The 13,972-nt window shown below is 42.8% G+C and overlaps 1 pseudogene; it reads right to left on the bottom strand.

Moving 5' to 3' along the window:
* Window positions 1-1,649: 1,649 nt before the first annotated feature.
* On the bottom strand, window positions 1,650-2,650 carry LOC132689776 (large ribosomal subunit protein uL6 pseudogene; annotated as a pseudogene).
* Window positions 2,651-13,972: the final 11,322 nt, after the last annotated feature.

Raw genomic sequence — 13,972 nt, 5'->3', positions numbered from 1 at the left:
TAAACCATTGGTTATTTTTTTTAAAATGTTTATTTATTTTTGAGAGAGAGAGCACAAGTTGGGGAGCAGCAGAGAGAGAGGGAGACACAGAATCTGAAACAGGCTCCAGGCTGAGCCTGACACGGGGTTCGAACCCATGTACCATGAAATCATGACCTGAGTCAAAATCCGATGCTTAACCAACTGAGCCATCCAGGTGCTCCACCATCAATTACGTTTATAGAGATTTAAATACTAAAAAAAGGACGCCTGGGTGGCTCAGTCAGTTAAGCATCCGACTTTGCCTCAGGTCACAATCTCACGGGTTTGTGGGTTCCAGCCCCGCATCGAGCTCTGGGCTGATGGCTTGGAGCCTGGAGCCTGCTTCGGATTCTGTGTTTCCCTCTCTCTCTGCTCCTCCCAAACTCATGCTCTGTCTCTCTCTCTCAAAAATAAATAAACATTAAAAAATTTAAAAAAAATAAATACTAAAAAAAAAATCTTATATATTTACTTATGTAGTTAGCGTTTCCTGTGCTTTTTATTCCTTTGTGTGGATCCAGATTTCTATCTGCTATCATTTTCCTTTTGTCTAAAGCATTTCCTTTATTATTCTGTAGTACCAGTGATGAATCCTTTCAGGTTTTGTACATCTGCAAATGTCTTTATGTTACCCTGTTGTTGTTTTGAGAAATATTTTTCCCACATATGGAATTCTGAGTGGACTTTTACCCCCAGTATTTTAAAGATGTCGCTCCACTGTCTTCTCATTTGCATTGTTTCTGATGACAAATCTGTCAGCCTTATTTTTGTACCTCTGTATGTAACATGTCTTTTTTTTCCTCTAGCTGTTATATATATATATATATATATATATATATATATATATATATATACACACACACACATATATATTTATATATATAATATATTACATATATACATATATGTAATATATTATATATATATTTACATATGTATTTATATATAATTTTTAGAGACAGAATGCAAGTGAGGGAGAGGGGCTGGGGGGGGGAGAGAGAAAGAGAGAGAGAGAGAGAGAGAGAGAGAGAGAGAGAGAATCCTAAGCAAGCTCCATGCTCAGTGCATGGGGCTCTATCCCACAACTCTGGGATCATGACCTGAGCCAAAACCAAAAGTGGGAAGCTCAGCCGACTGAGCCACCCAGGCGCCCTTCCCTCCAGCTGCTTTTAAGATTTTTTTCTGTATCATTGATTTTGATACACCTTGGTGCAGTTTTCTTCATTTTTCTTGTGCTGGAGATTGGTGAGCATCTTAGGTCTGTAGATTTATAATTTTTAATATTAAGAGATCTTTCCACCCTCTTCTTTCTCCTCTTTTTTAGATACTCCAATTATTTGTACATAAGCATGAAGTGTCCCACAACTCATTGATGCTCTTTTATTTTGGGAGATTCTATTTCTTTCTGTGTTTCATTTTGGATGGTGCCTATTTTTATGTCCTTAATTCACCAGTCTTTCCATCTATAATATCTAATCTCCTATCCATCCAATTCAGTATCTCCAATCTTGTAGTTTTCTTTCCTTTTCTTTTTTTAACACACAGCTGTTAGTGCATCTTTAAAATATCACAAAGAAGTCTGAAAAATCTGGCATCTTGTGGTTTCTGTAGCTGAACTAACTTAGGTCTTATTCATTAGCCTGCTGAACTTTTTCTTTCTCAGAAACAGATACCATCCAGAAATTTTCTGATATCCTTATTTTTAACTCTTGTGGGTTGCTGAATCAAAGCAGCTGAATTTGATGTAAGTTCAATGTCATTTCCTTCAAGAATTAACTCATCTTTCTGGGGAGATACTGAACAGGCAATGCCTGACCTCATCTGAACCCAGCAAACAGATGTATTTCATATTTCAACAAGAGAACCATTCTCCTAAATAACAACATTGATGGGAAAGTGAACATACACATGATGTGGGAAACAAAGACAGAAGGAAATGGCAAATAAAATTAAATTTCCTTATAACCTGCAGCCTGCTGGCCAATACTTGAGGCAAGCAGAGGTTTCTCCAGGAACTCCCTGCTATCTTAATGCTAATGCTTTGCCAGAAGGAAAACCAACCTTAGCTTGACAATAGCTAGGCCTCCAGTATCCTGGGAGTCTTCTTTAGCATATGAAAATCTCATTGGAAGCTTCACCTTGACTTTACCTCCCCCAACTCCCTATTAGATAACCAGTTTCTTTTCATGGTCTTGCGGCAGCTCTTCCTGCCCCTGGGTCCTGTCCTGTGCTTTAATAAAATCACCTTTTTGCACCAAAGACATCTTCAAGAATTCTTTCTTGGCTGTCGGCTCTGGACCCCACCACCCCACCATCACCCCCAGAAAAACTCAACACATAGACTTCATCTTGTAATGGAAACACTGTTTAACACTCTTGACCATGTTTTTTGTACGTGACTACGATAGCGTGAACAGTAGCCACTTCCTTTATATTTCCCCACCATTTGTCAACTCAGAGCCTCTACTTTTTCTTTCCAGGGAAACTGAGTTCTACATTGATGTAGTTGAAGTCCTTTCACAGGTTTCCTCTGGGGGCCTTCACAGTAACTAATAGTATAGCCTTTCAGAGTGATGTCAATGTTTTCTGGAATGCTGAAGGTCTTCTTGAGAATGATCTTCCTTCTCATGGTGGATGCAGCAAAAAAACAAAACAAAAAACAAAACAAAACAAAAAACCCTCAAATATTTTAGTTTTCAACTCTAGAAGTTTGGTTTGGGCTTTTCTTAAAAATAATGTTTAGTATTTTTTTGAAAGAGAGAGACAGAGCGTGAGTGGGGGAGAGGCAGAGAGAGGGGGAGACACAGTATCCCAAATAGGCTCCAGGCTCTGAGCTGTCAGCACAGATCCCTACACGGTGCTCGAACTCACAAACCGTGAGAACATTACCTGAGCCAAAGTTGGACACTTAACCTGAAAAGGAAAGCTGGTGAATGCAAATAAAAAGGGCCAGCCAGATATCCAAGGCCAGAAACTCCCTTTGCATGCCTTTGACTTCTGCAATCTAGCTTGCCTCTTGCATCATCTAGCAGACAGGAAACAGAAGCTTGACTATACTAGTCCCGCCCACCTGGAAGCACATATGTATAAAAGATCAGTAAAACCTGAGTGGGATGCTCAGCTTTTGGAGATGACTCACTGGGCAGACAGCAGTCTTTTCTGATTCCCTAAGTACTGTCGCTTGTCCCTTCCTGGGCGCCAAGTATTTGCTGTAACAAACCGACTGAGCCACCCAGGTGCTTTACTTGTTGGCCATTTCTGTATCATCTCTGGAGAAGTGTCTGTTTATGATAGGAAAAGATAGGATTCAGTAGGCAGAGAGGGAAAGATTAAGGCCTGAGGTCCCTGAGTGAGGAAAAACACCTATTTTGGAACAATGCTGGGAGTGTCTGACCACAGCAAGCTCCCTCAGGCATAGGTTTCTCTTAAGAATGTAACAGACCCCGCCTACTCCCCCTAGGTTTCCCCTCTGGAATTTGACCAAAGACCTAAGTATGGCCATAGACCACCCCTCATACAATGGAAACGAGCCAATCGGGAATAGACAACCCAGGACCCAGAGTTATCAAGCCAATAAGGGTAGAACCTGAGAAGGAACAAGGGGGAAAGGACAGGGGAGGGCTGACCAGTGATGAGGTTTTTTTGGGTGATACTGGGGTTAATGGGGTATGAAGTCAACAGCCAAGAAAAAATCCTTGAAGATGTCTTTGGTGCAAAAAGGTGATTTTATTAAAGTATGGGGACAGGACCCATGGGCAGGAGGAGCTGCCCCAGGATCATGAGGAGAGACTGGTTATCTACTATGGAGTTAGTGGGGGTGGGGGTGGGGTGGGGAACTCAAGGTGAAGTTTCCAATGAGATTTTTTTTCTGTTTATTTATTTTTGAGAGGGAGAGAGAGCATGAGTAGGAGAAGAGCAAAGAGAGGGAGACACAGAATCTGAAGCAGGCTCCAGGCTGTCAGCACAGAGTCAGATGCAGGGTTCGAACTCCAACAGATCATGACCTGAGCTGAAGTCTGATGCTTAACCTACTGAGTCACCAGGCGCCCCTCCAATGAAATTTTCCTATGCTAAAGAAGACTCACATGATTCTGGAGGCCTAGCTATTGTCAAGCTAAGGTTGTTTTTTCCTCTAGCAAGGCATTAGCATTAAGATAGCAGGGAGTTCCTGGAGAAACCTCTGTCTGCCTTAAGTATTTGCCAATGGGCTGCAGGTTATAAGGAAATTGAATTTTAGCTGCCATTTCCTTCTGCCTTTGTTTCCCACATCAACCAGAACCTTGTAAAACAAGTACCCTTGACTATAGTCCTCAGGCATTTACTTTTGAATGTCCCCTCTCTATAAAGAGAGCTTTTCTACTATTCTTCCTTTCTAATCTTAAACTCTGATAAACTTTTGCCTGCTGCACAGTTTCTGTCTACCTCTTCATTCTTTGAAGTGGTGAGACAATGCATCCTGGGTTTTGTGGCAAAAAAATCCTGCAACACATTCAAGTCCTCAACTTAGCTTTTTGAGCATATGGAATACAGTTATAATACACGTTTTAATGTCTTTCTCTGATTTATTAATCTGTTCATTATCGGTCACATTTTCTTGCTTCTTTACACATCTAGTGGTCTTCGATCAGATGCTAAACATTGGATCTTTATCTGGTTAGGTGGTGGATATTTTTGTATTCTGATAAATCTTTTTGAATTTTGCTCTGGGATGCAGTTAGGTAACTTGGAAGCAGTTTGATCCTTTTGGGTTTGCTTTTGTTAGTTGCTAGACAGGTCAGTAGCGATGCTCAGTCTAGAGCTAATTATCTCCCGCTAATGAGAGAAGACTTCCCTTAATACTCAATGAATTATAAGTTTTCCCAGTCTGACTGGCATGAATAAGCATTGTTTCCTTTAATCCTTTTGGATTGTTCTTTCCCCATATTCAGATACTTTCCTCACATGCATGCATTGATTCAGCAACCCACTGAATACTTGAGGACCTTCTGTATGTCTTCGGAGTCCTCTGTGTAGCTCTCTTCTCTCCGTTACTCTGTTTTATGAATTCTAGAGGCCTCTGTCTCTCGCGGCTCCCCACGTTGCCTTCTCAACTCAGGGAGTCTGCCAGACCCTGCCTCAGTTCTGCCTCCCCACATCACGTCCAGAGAACTTTCTCCAAATAGTAACCTGGATGATTATAAGGCTCCCTTCTTTTATTTCCTGTCTTTCCGAAATCATCATCCTTCATTGAAAATCTTTGTTTCGTGTATGTTGTCTTTTTAATTTTTTTGTTGTTGTTTCATGTGCGACGGTAAATCAGGTCCAACTGACTCCATCTTGGTCAAAAGCAAAAATCCTGTGGTTGATATTTAATACAAAAGATAAGGATGGGGGGTGTCTGGGTGGCTCAGTCGGTTAAGTGTCTGACTTCAGCTCGGGTCATGATCTCACAGTCCGTGAGTTCCAGCCCCATATCGGGCTCTGTGCCGACAGCTCAGAGCCTGGAGCCTGCTTCGGATTCTGTGTCTCCCTCCCTCTCCGAACTCTCCCTGCTTGAGCTTGGTTTCTGTCTCTCTCTCAAAAATAAATAAACATTTAAAAAAAAAACAAACAAAAGATAAGGATGGTGGAGTCAGACTTATCTTGGTTTAAATCCCAGCTCAGCCACTGGGATGTAATTAATTAATTATTATAATTAATTAAAATTATAATTAATTAAAAATTAATTAATTAATAATAAACATAATTAATTGTGCATTGATTAATTAATTAAGCATTAATAAGCATCTTGATAAGCACTTATTATTATTATCCACTTATTAAGTGGAGGGAAACTTCTATATCCTAATGCTTTTCTGATTTTTTTTAATGTTTAAAAGACATCTATTTTTTTTAAAGTTTATTTTGAGAGAGAGACAGAGCACATGAGTGGGGGAGGGGCAGAGAGAGAGGGAGAGAGAGAGAATCCCAATCAGGCTCCACACTGCCAGTGCAGAGCCTGATGTGGGGATCAAACCCATGAAGCGTGGGGATCAAACCCATGACCTCAGCCCAAGTCAAGAGCTGGACGCTTAACCAAATGAGCCACCCAGGCACCCCTAAAAGACATCTAAAAGTCAATATGTTCAAAACCGAATCCCTGATCTTCCTTCCAAATGTGGTCATCATTCTGTTGAACGGCAACACCATCCGATTGCTCAGACCAAAAGCCTTAGTGTCATCCTTCACCCCTGCTTTTCCTCCTACCCAAATCCAGCCATATAATCCTGTTGGATCTATTTGGAATTACATCCAGAATCTGATAGTTTCTCCCTACTCCACTGCTTCTTCCTGGACTGAGCCACCATGCACCATGATATTTTGCCTTCCCATTCTTGTCCTTGCTTCCACCCTTGCTCTTCTAGGATCTCTTCTCAACACAGGTGGCAGAGAGATCCTTTTATAATTTAAACTAGATCATGCCATTTCTCGGCTCAAAGCTATTATTCGAGGGCTCTGCATTTCACTGAGTGAAAGCCAGTGTCTTTCCAGTGGCCTAGAACTCAGTGACCTGCCCTGCTCCCTCCTTCCTTATACCGCTCTACCCTCCTCTCCTGTGACTCTCCTGTCACTCGGCCACTCTCTACTCCAGCCATACTGGCTTCCTGTGTTCTTCAAACATCCAGGCATGTTCCTCTGTGCTTTATGCTTCCTTATACTTCATACTCCCTGCTGTTCTCCTTATCTGGAATGTTGCCCCAAGTCTCCCCATGTCTCACTTCCTCACCTTCTTCATGTCCCTGCCCACCTGTCACCCTCTCACAAAGTGAGAACTTCCCTTAACTGCTTTGTTTAAAGGAGAAATTTGCTTCTCCTTCTTTCTCTGCCTTCTCACCTTTATTTTTCTCCACAGCACTTATCACTCTTTGACTTGCTACGTTTGTTACTGTTTGTTTATTTACAGTAGTCCCTGCACACTAGAATGTGAACAGGGATTTCTGTCTGTCTTATTCTTTAATGTATTCCAAGTACCTAGATCATTGAAGGAACACAGTAAGTATTCGTTAATTGAAAAAAACGATGAATAAATGAGTAAAAATATCTAGCTTGTATGATTTGTTGTGAGAATCTGAGTTAATGATATATACACAGTTCAAGACTGGCTCTTACAGCTACATAATCAGCATTCAGTACATGTGTTGTCGTTGCTATTATTGACAATAACTGAACTCCCAGGAGAAGAGAGAGACGAGGAGGAAAGGGAGAGGTTCTTACTTCGTCACACCTCCTGAGCATCATCTTAGGAAATTCCAAGCACAGACTCCTGCCTGAGGAAAGTAAAAAATGTTAAGGAAACAATTTAAAGGCAGGCTGAGGTGTTCTCTCTATATAAATAGGGCAATAAGCAAATAACAATGAGAGCTAATAGCTCTGTGTGCCAGGCACTTGCTAAACACCTTACATATTGGTTATCTCCTTAAATCTTCACAACCGGCTCTTGTGGCCTATGCTATAATTACTCCCATTCTACTGATGAGGATACTGTGTCTGGGAGGGATTGAGTGACTTTCCCAACAATACCCAGCTAGGAGGTGGCCGAGCTGGGAATTGAATCCCAACGGTCTGACCGCAAAGCTCATGTTATGTGCAGGACAGCAATAACATTGGTATGCCAAGACGTTGATTCATCAGAAATTAATTACCTGAGGGATCAAGTTAACAAGAACTTACCAATAGGAGCACAACTAAATCTTTTTTTTTTTTAAGTTTATTTATTTATTTTGAAAGAGACAGGGAGAGGCAGGGAGAGAGAGAGAGAGAGAGAGAAAGAGAGAGAGAGAGAGAGAGAGAGAGAGAGAGAGAGAATCCCAAGGAGACTCTGCACTGCCAGCACAGAGCCCAACGTGGGGCTTGAACTCAGGAAATCGTGAGATCATGACCTGAGCTGAAACAAAGAGGGTGACACTCAACCGTGAGCCACCCAGGTGGCCCGGGATACCACTAAATCTTAAATGACAATCAATTGTTTTTCCAGTCCCTGTGGTGAATACAAAAGTTGCACAAGTAGTCTTGAGGCCTGTGGGTTGCTGTACTCTTCATTTGCTGAATTAAGATTGACCATACATACCTGGTGTTGAGTATACGGGAGACAGCCTGAAAGAATGGTGCGAGGCTTGACAAGAGCCCAATCTCACTAGCTCTTCGTGGAGACAGCTGTTGGTGGCCCAGCCTGGGCAGTGGACTCACTCCTGGCAGCACTTTAGAAGGACTCAAGTGGCAGTTAACTATTCTGGAGTACACTTTATGACAGGTTCTGAGAGTCAGAGGAGCCAGGGTTGAATCTAAGCCACAGTGCTTCTTGAGTGTAGCCGCAGGTAAGTACTTACCCTCTTGGAGGTTCAGTAAAAAGGGAATAATGATACCCATGCCTTGAACATTGAGTGAAGAAGAAATCATATACGTATAATGCCTGATTTATGCTAAGTACTCAGTGAATGGTAGTTGCCATTATTAATAAAGGAAGGCCTAAGGGGCCAGGATGATGCTAGTTTGAAATAATAATAATAATTAGGACAACTATTTATTCAGTGCTTTTCACGTTCAAGGTACTTGAACATGCACATCAGTTATCTATCACTGTGTAACAAAACATCCCAAATTACAAAACAACAACTGCGATAATTATTACTTTTGATCATTCTGGAGTTTGAATGGGTTTAGCTAAGAGGTTCTGGCTAAAGGTTTCTCATACAGTTGTATGGACCTGGGGTCATTTCAAAAACTTCTTCATCAGTCACAAGTCTGATGCCTGGGATGGGATGATTCAAATGGCTGGGGACTGCAACAGTTTGTATAATTGTATGATCTCTCCATGTGGTGCCTCCAGCCTAATGGTGTGAAGGTAGCTACACTTCTTATGGGGTGACTCAGGACTTTAAAACCCACGTCCTGAGAGAGTCAGATGAGAGCTGCATAGCTTTTTCTGCCCCAGCCTCAAAAGTCATGTAGTGTCACTTTCACTGCCTTTTTTTTTTTTTTTTATTAATTAATTTATTTTGAGAGAGAAGGAGAGAAAGTGCACATGTACTTGAGATCAGGGGAGCAGAGAAAGAGGGAGAGAGAATCCCAAGCAGGCTCCGCACTGTCAGCACAGAGCCTGATGTGGGGCTCCAATTCACGAGCTGTGAGATCAGGACCTGAGCCGAAATCAAGAGTTGGATGCTTGACCATTGAGCCACCCAGGTGCCCCCCTTCCACTGCTTTCTATTCATTACAAATGAGGCACAAGTCCAGGCCATATTCAAGGTGGGGGGAATTAGTCTCCAGCCCATGAAGGAAGAGTGTCCAAACAATTTGCAGACATGCTTTAAAACCGCTGCATGTTTATCATCACATTTAATCTTCCTAGAAGGTAAACACAATTATCGCTACTTTACAGGTAGGGAAATTTAGAGGATTAGATGCTTAGAAGATTAAGTGACTTGCCCCAACTCATAAAGTTACTAGGTGGTGCAGACAGAATCCAAACTAAGGCCAGCAGTCTGACCCTAGAATCTGTGTTCTTTTTTTTTTTTCTCCAAATTTTTAAAATTTATTTTTGAGAGAGTGTGAGTGGGGGAAGAGTAGAGAGAGAGGGAGACAGAGGATCTGAAGCTGGCTCCACGCTGACAGTAGTGAGCCCAATGCAGGGCTTGTACTCACAAACCATGAGATCATGACCTGAGCTAAGGTGGGATGCTCAACTGACTGAGTCACCCAGTTACCCCTAGCATCTGTGTTCCTAATCCCTATGCTATGTAAATCACACTAGACAAAAGATAGAAAATATGTAAGATATTTGTTCATAAGCTCTCTTATGTAGTACTTACTAAATACCAGCACTTTTCAGAGAACTATATAAGTTTCAGAGAACTATGTAAGCACATGGTAGAGGCCCCAGGTCTCAGGCTTAGGTTGTCTGGGCTGGGAATGGGGGCTCACTGACACCAAGGAGCCTCCAGAAAAACATTCCCTCCCAAGAGTGCAGAGTGAAGGCTCCGGCTTGGTTGAAAGGCAGAGAACTATGTGTTACATTATTTTTTAAAATTAATTAAGGGGCACCTGGGTGGCTCAGTCGGTTGAGCTTCTGACTTCGGCTCAGGTCAAGATCTCACGGTCTGTGAGTTCGAGCCCCGCATCTGGCTCTGTGCTGACAGCTCAGAGCCTGGAGCCTGTGCAGATTCTGTGTCTCCATCTCTCTCTGACCCTCCCCCACTCACGCTCGGTCTCTCTCTCAAAAATAAACAAACATTAAAAATAAATTAAAACAACAACAACAACAACAAAGGGAACACCTGCGCCCCTATGTTTTAAAAAGATAAATAAATAAATAAATAATAAAATTAATTAATTCAGGGGCTCCCAGGTGGCTCAGTCGGTTGAGTATCCGACTTCGGCTCAGGTCATGGTCTTGTGGTTCGTGAGTTCGAGGCCCACGTCGGGCTCTGTGCTAACAAACAGCTCAGAGCCTGGAACCTCCTTTGGATTCTGTCTGTCTCTCTCTCTCCCCCTCTCCTGCTCATGCTCTGCCTCTCTCTGTCTTTCAAAAATAAATAAATGTTAAAAAAATTAAAATTCATTCATTCATCATTCATTCATTCATTAATGAAACTTACATCCAAGTTAGCATATAGAGCAATAATGATTTTGGGAGTAGAATCCAGTGATTCATCCCCTATGTATAACACCCAGGGCTCATCCCAACAAGTGACCTCCTTAATGCCCCTTGTCCATTTAGCCCATCCCCCCACCCACAACTCCTCCAGTGACCCTCAGTTTGTTCTGGTATATATATATATATATATACCAGATATATGGAGTATGGAGTATATATGGAGTATTACTTGGCAATCAAAAAGAATGAAATCTTGCCATTTGCAACAGTGTGGATGGAACTAGAGTGTATGATGCTAAGTGAAATTAGAGAAAGACAAATATTATATGACCTCACTTATATGTGGAACTTAAGATACAAAACAGATGGACATAGGAAAAGGGGAGGAAAAATAATATAAAAGCAGGGAGGAGGGCAGAACATAAGAGACTCTTAAATATGCCTTACATGCTGACTGTCCCTGCACCTGGCCCCACAGACTCCAGCAGCCAGGGAATGAAAATAAGCTAAAGTAGCCTAAGACATCTGCAGCAATGGTGTCAGGTAGGAGGCCAAGCCTCAGCACCTGGGGACAATTGCACCTTGCTCTGCTGCCATCACTGCAACAAGTTCAGTGGCAGCCACAAGAGAGGGTCCCAGAGCTCTGCCTGTGCTCACGTGTGTGTATGTGCATGTGCACACACATGATACCGTGAGACACCTGGATCTATCTAGGAGTCATTTGAGGGATTTTTGGGATTGGGGACAGTGAATAAGCAAGACAGTCTGCATAGAATAAAGGAATTGTATGGGAGTTTATTCGTTTTTCATTGCTGCTATAACAAATGCCCACACAACTCCCACAGATTTATTATCTCATATTTCTATAGGTTAGAAGCCTCACGTGGCTCTTACTGGGTTAAAATTAAGGTGTTGGCAGGGCTTCAGTCCCTTCTGGAGGCTTAGTGGAGAATCTGTTTCCTTGCCTTTTCTGGTTTCTAGAGGCAACCTATATTCCTTGGCTCATGGCCCCTTCCTCCAGCTTCAAAACCAGGAAAGTTGCATCTCTCGGACTCTTCTTCCATCGTTACACCTTCCTCTAACTCTGTCAACTGGGAAAGATTCTCCTCTTTAAAGGGACCCATGTGCTTAGGTTGGGCCCATCCAAATGATTCTGGATAGTCTTCCCATCGTAAGATCTATAACCTTGATCACATCTGTAAAGTTCGTTTGGGCATATGTGGTAACATATCTTCAGGTTCTAGAGGATTAGGGTTGGGACATCTTTGGGGGACCATTATTCTGCCTAGCATATGGAGAGACTCCAGGATAATGCCCTTGAATGGGGCTGGCCACTCATTCCCACCCCACTCTTCAAATCGTGCACTGCCATGTAACTCATTTTCTTCCTCACTAGAAGCCTTTAACTCTACTCATGTCAACTGTTCCAAGGTAAGGTGGGTAGTGAAAGGCTTCATGACTTTTCCAAGAAGGTGGACAGTATATCCACAGTAAGGGGAAGTAGATGACATCCATACGTCATCATATACTTAAAGCTTTCTTTGTTCAAAATCTTATTTCCTTGGTTTGGATTTTTGGGAGATAATAGATAACATTTTTTTTCATGCTTGCCATTTGCCAGATGCTATTCTAAACACAACAACTCTGTAAGGTAGGTACTGGATTTAACTCAGTCTGGGTGGCCACAGAGCCCACATCTATAACTATCACACATGACTGCCTTATTCCTGTGGGTCCCCAGGAATACAACCCATGATTAGAAGTCACCACGGGTCTACAATTCCTGCTCCTGAGATGCTAAAAATGATCACAACCTCACTGGGCTTTGTCAGTGTTTCCTTCAAGGCCTTGACCATAGACAAACCTTCTGTGTTCATCCTCATTGCCAGCTTGAGGGTCCAGGACTGTTCAGACAATGGACAACAGCCATTTCAGCAGAGGACTGAACACTGCATGGGATTTGCCTCAGAAGAATGAAAGTTTCGCCTGGCCTCTCTCCCCTATACTTTCCACTTTGGTGCATCTAAAGTATCTAGCGCAGAACAGGGAGGCATCCCGGTTGTTGCAGGTCCTAAAACTGAGAGGTAAATTTGGGGTAGTGCCGGTGCACATGGGTGTTGGGAGTTGGCCAGAGAAGAGGGAGCACCCTGGCTTTGACACGTTGTAACTCGTTTCTGAGCTTCACTTTCCTCTGTGTGAAATGGGCTGATCATTGTACTTAACTCTGAGAATTCCTGAGGGAAGTAAATGAGAGCATACTAACGCACACATCCTCATGGAATCTTGAGGGGATTAACTAGCACACCCTGTGAAGAGCTGAGATCAACTCGGTGGCACCTGGTAAGCACCAAGTAAGTCTTTCTATTCTGGACTCTCCCTGGGTGACTTAACCTCAAAGACTTCAACCTCAACTACTTACACCTTCAAAAGTTTTTGCTAGTTTCCTTCTGAGCTCTAGACCTAACAGCTCTGTGTTCAACAGGACATTTCCCCATGGAAGACACACAGGGCTTGCTCATGCTCTGGGCCTTCGTATATAGTACATGGTCCTTCCTAAAAAGCCAGCTGTTACGAAAAAAAAAAAAGCCATTTTCTAGGTTTTTATACTTTGGGTAGCGAAGAATGAGACTCCTTATGCAGTCTCAAGTTAGGAGAGCTACAGGGAGGCCCTGAGTGGGGACAGGCTAGGGAAGAGTTTCAGTCATTGACTAGCCCAGCTTTGTTGGCTGGATTATTTCATTGCACAAGGTCCTTTTGGGCAGCCTTCCCTTGGGAGAAAGGGCCTCACTCCTGATTACTTGGCTGCCCTTAGAGAATAGGCAGAGTGACTCCGTAGGGTCCTCGAAGTCTTAGGGTGGCTTCCCTTGGAGAACCTGGAGCTTAGCTATTTTATCATGGGGCCCTCAGAGGTACTGACCCCTCTTCTGTGGGAGCCCATCCCTGAAGCCTTGGCTTTGGGTGCTCCTCCCCACAACCAGCTCAAACACTCCTGGCTTTGAGACGCCTCTCCACCTCATTAGTCATTCTCTCCTCTGCTTCATCGCGTCTAAACACTGTGTATTATAGTTGTTGATGTCCAGAGCTGGTTCCCCAACTAGGCTGTCAGCTAGCCAGGGTGGGAGGTGTGGATTATTCATATTTGTATCATCACCACTAAATGGGCCATCGCTACGTATTTGCTAAGTGAATACACAACAAGCATCGTTAGTGCTGCTTTGTGGGGCCCACTGGCCTTAAAGAAGTTACAGGGGACCCTCTATACAAATCAGACCAGCTGAGTCTAGGGTGGCATTTACTTACCTGCTGATTTTTTAAAGTAAATTAGTTGTTTTTAAAATA

Source organism: Panthera onca, chromosome E3, assembly GCF_046562875.1.
Source record: "Panthera onca isolate mPanOnc1 chromosome E3, mPanOnc1 haplotype 2, whole genome shotgun sequence".
NCBI classification, from domain to species: Eukaryota; Metazoa; Chordata; class Mammalia; order Carnivora; family Felidae; genus Panthera; species Panthera onca.
This window is presented reverse-complemented; position numbering and strand designations above follow the sequence as displayed.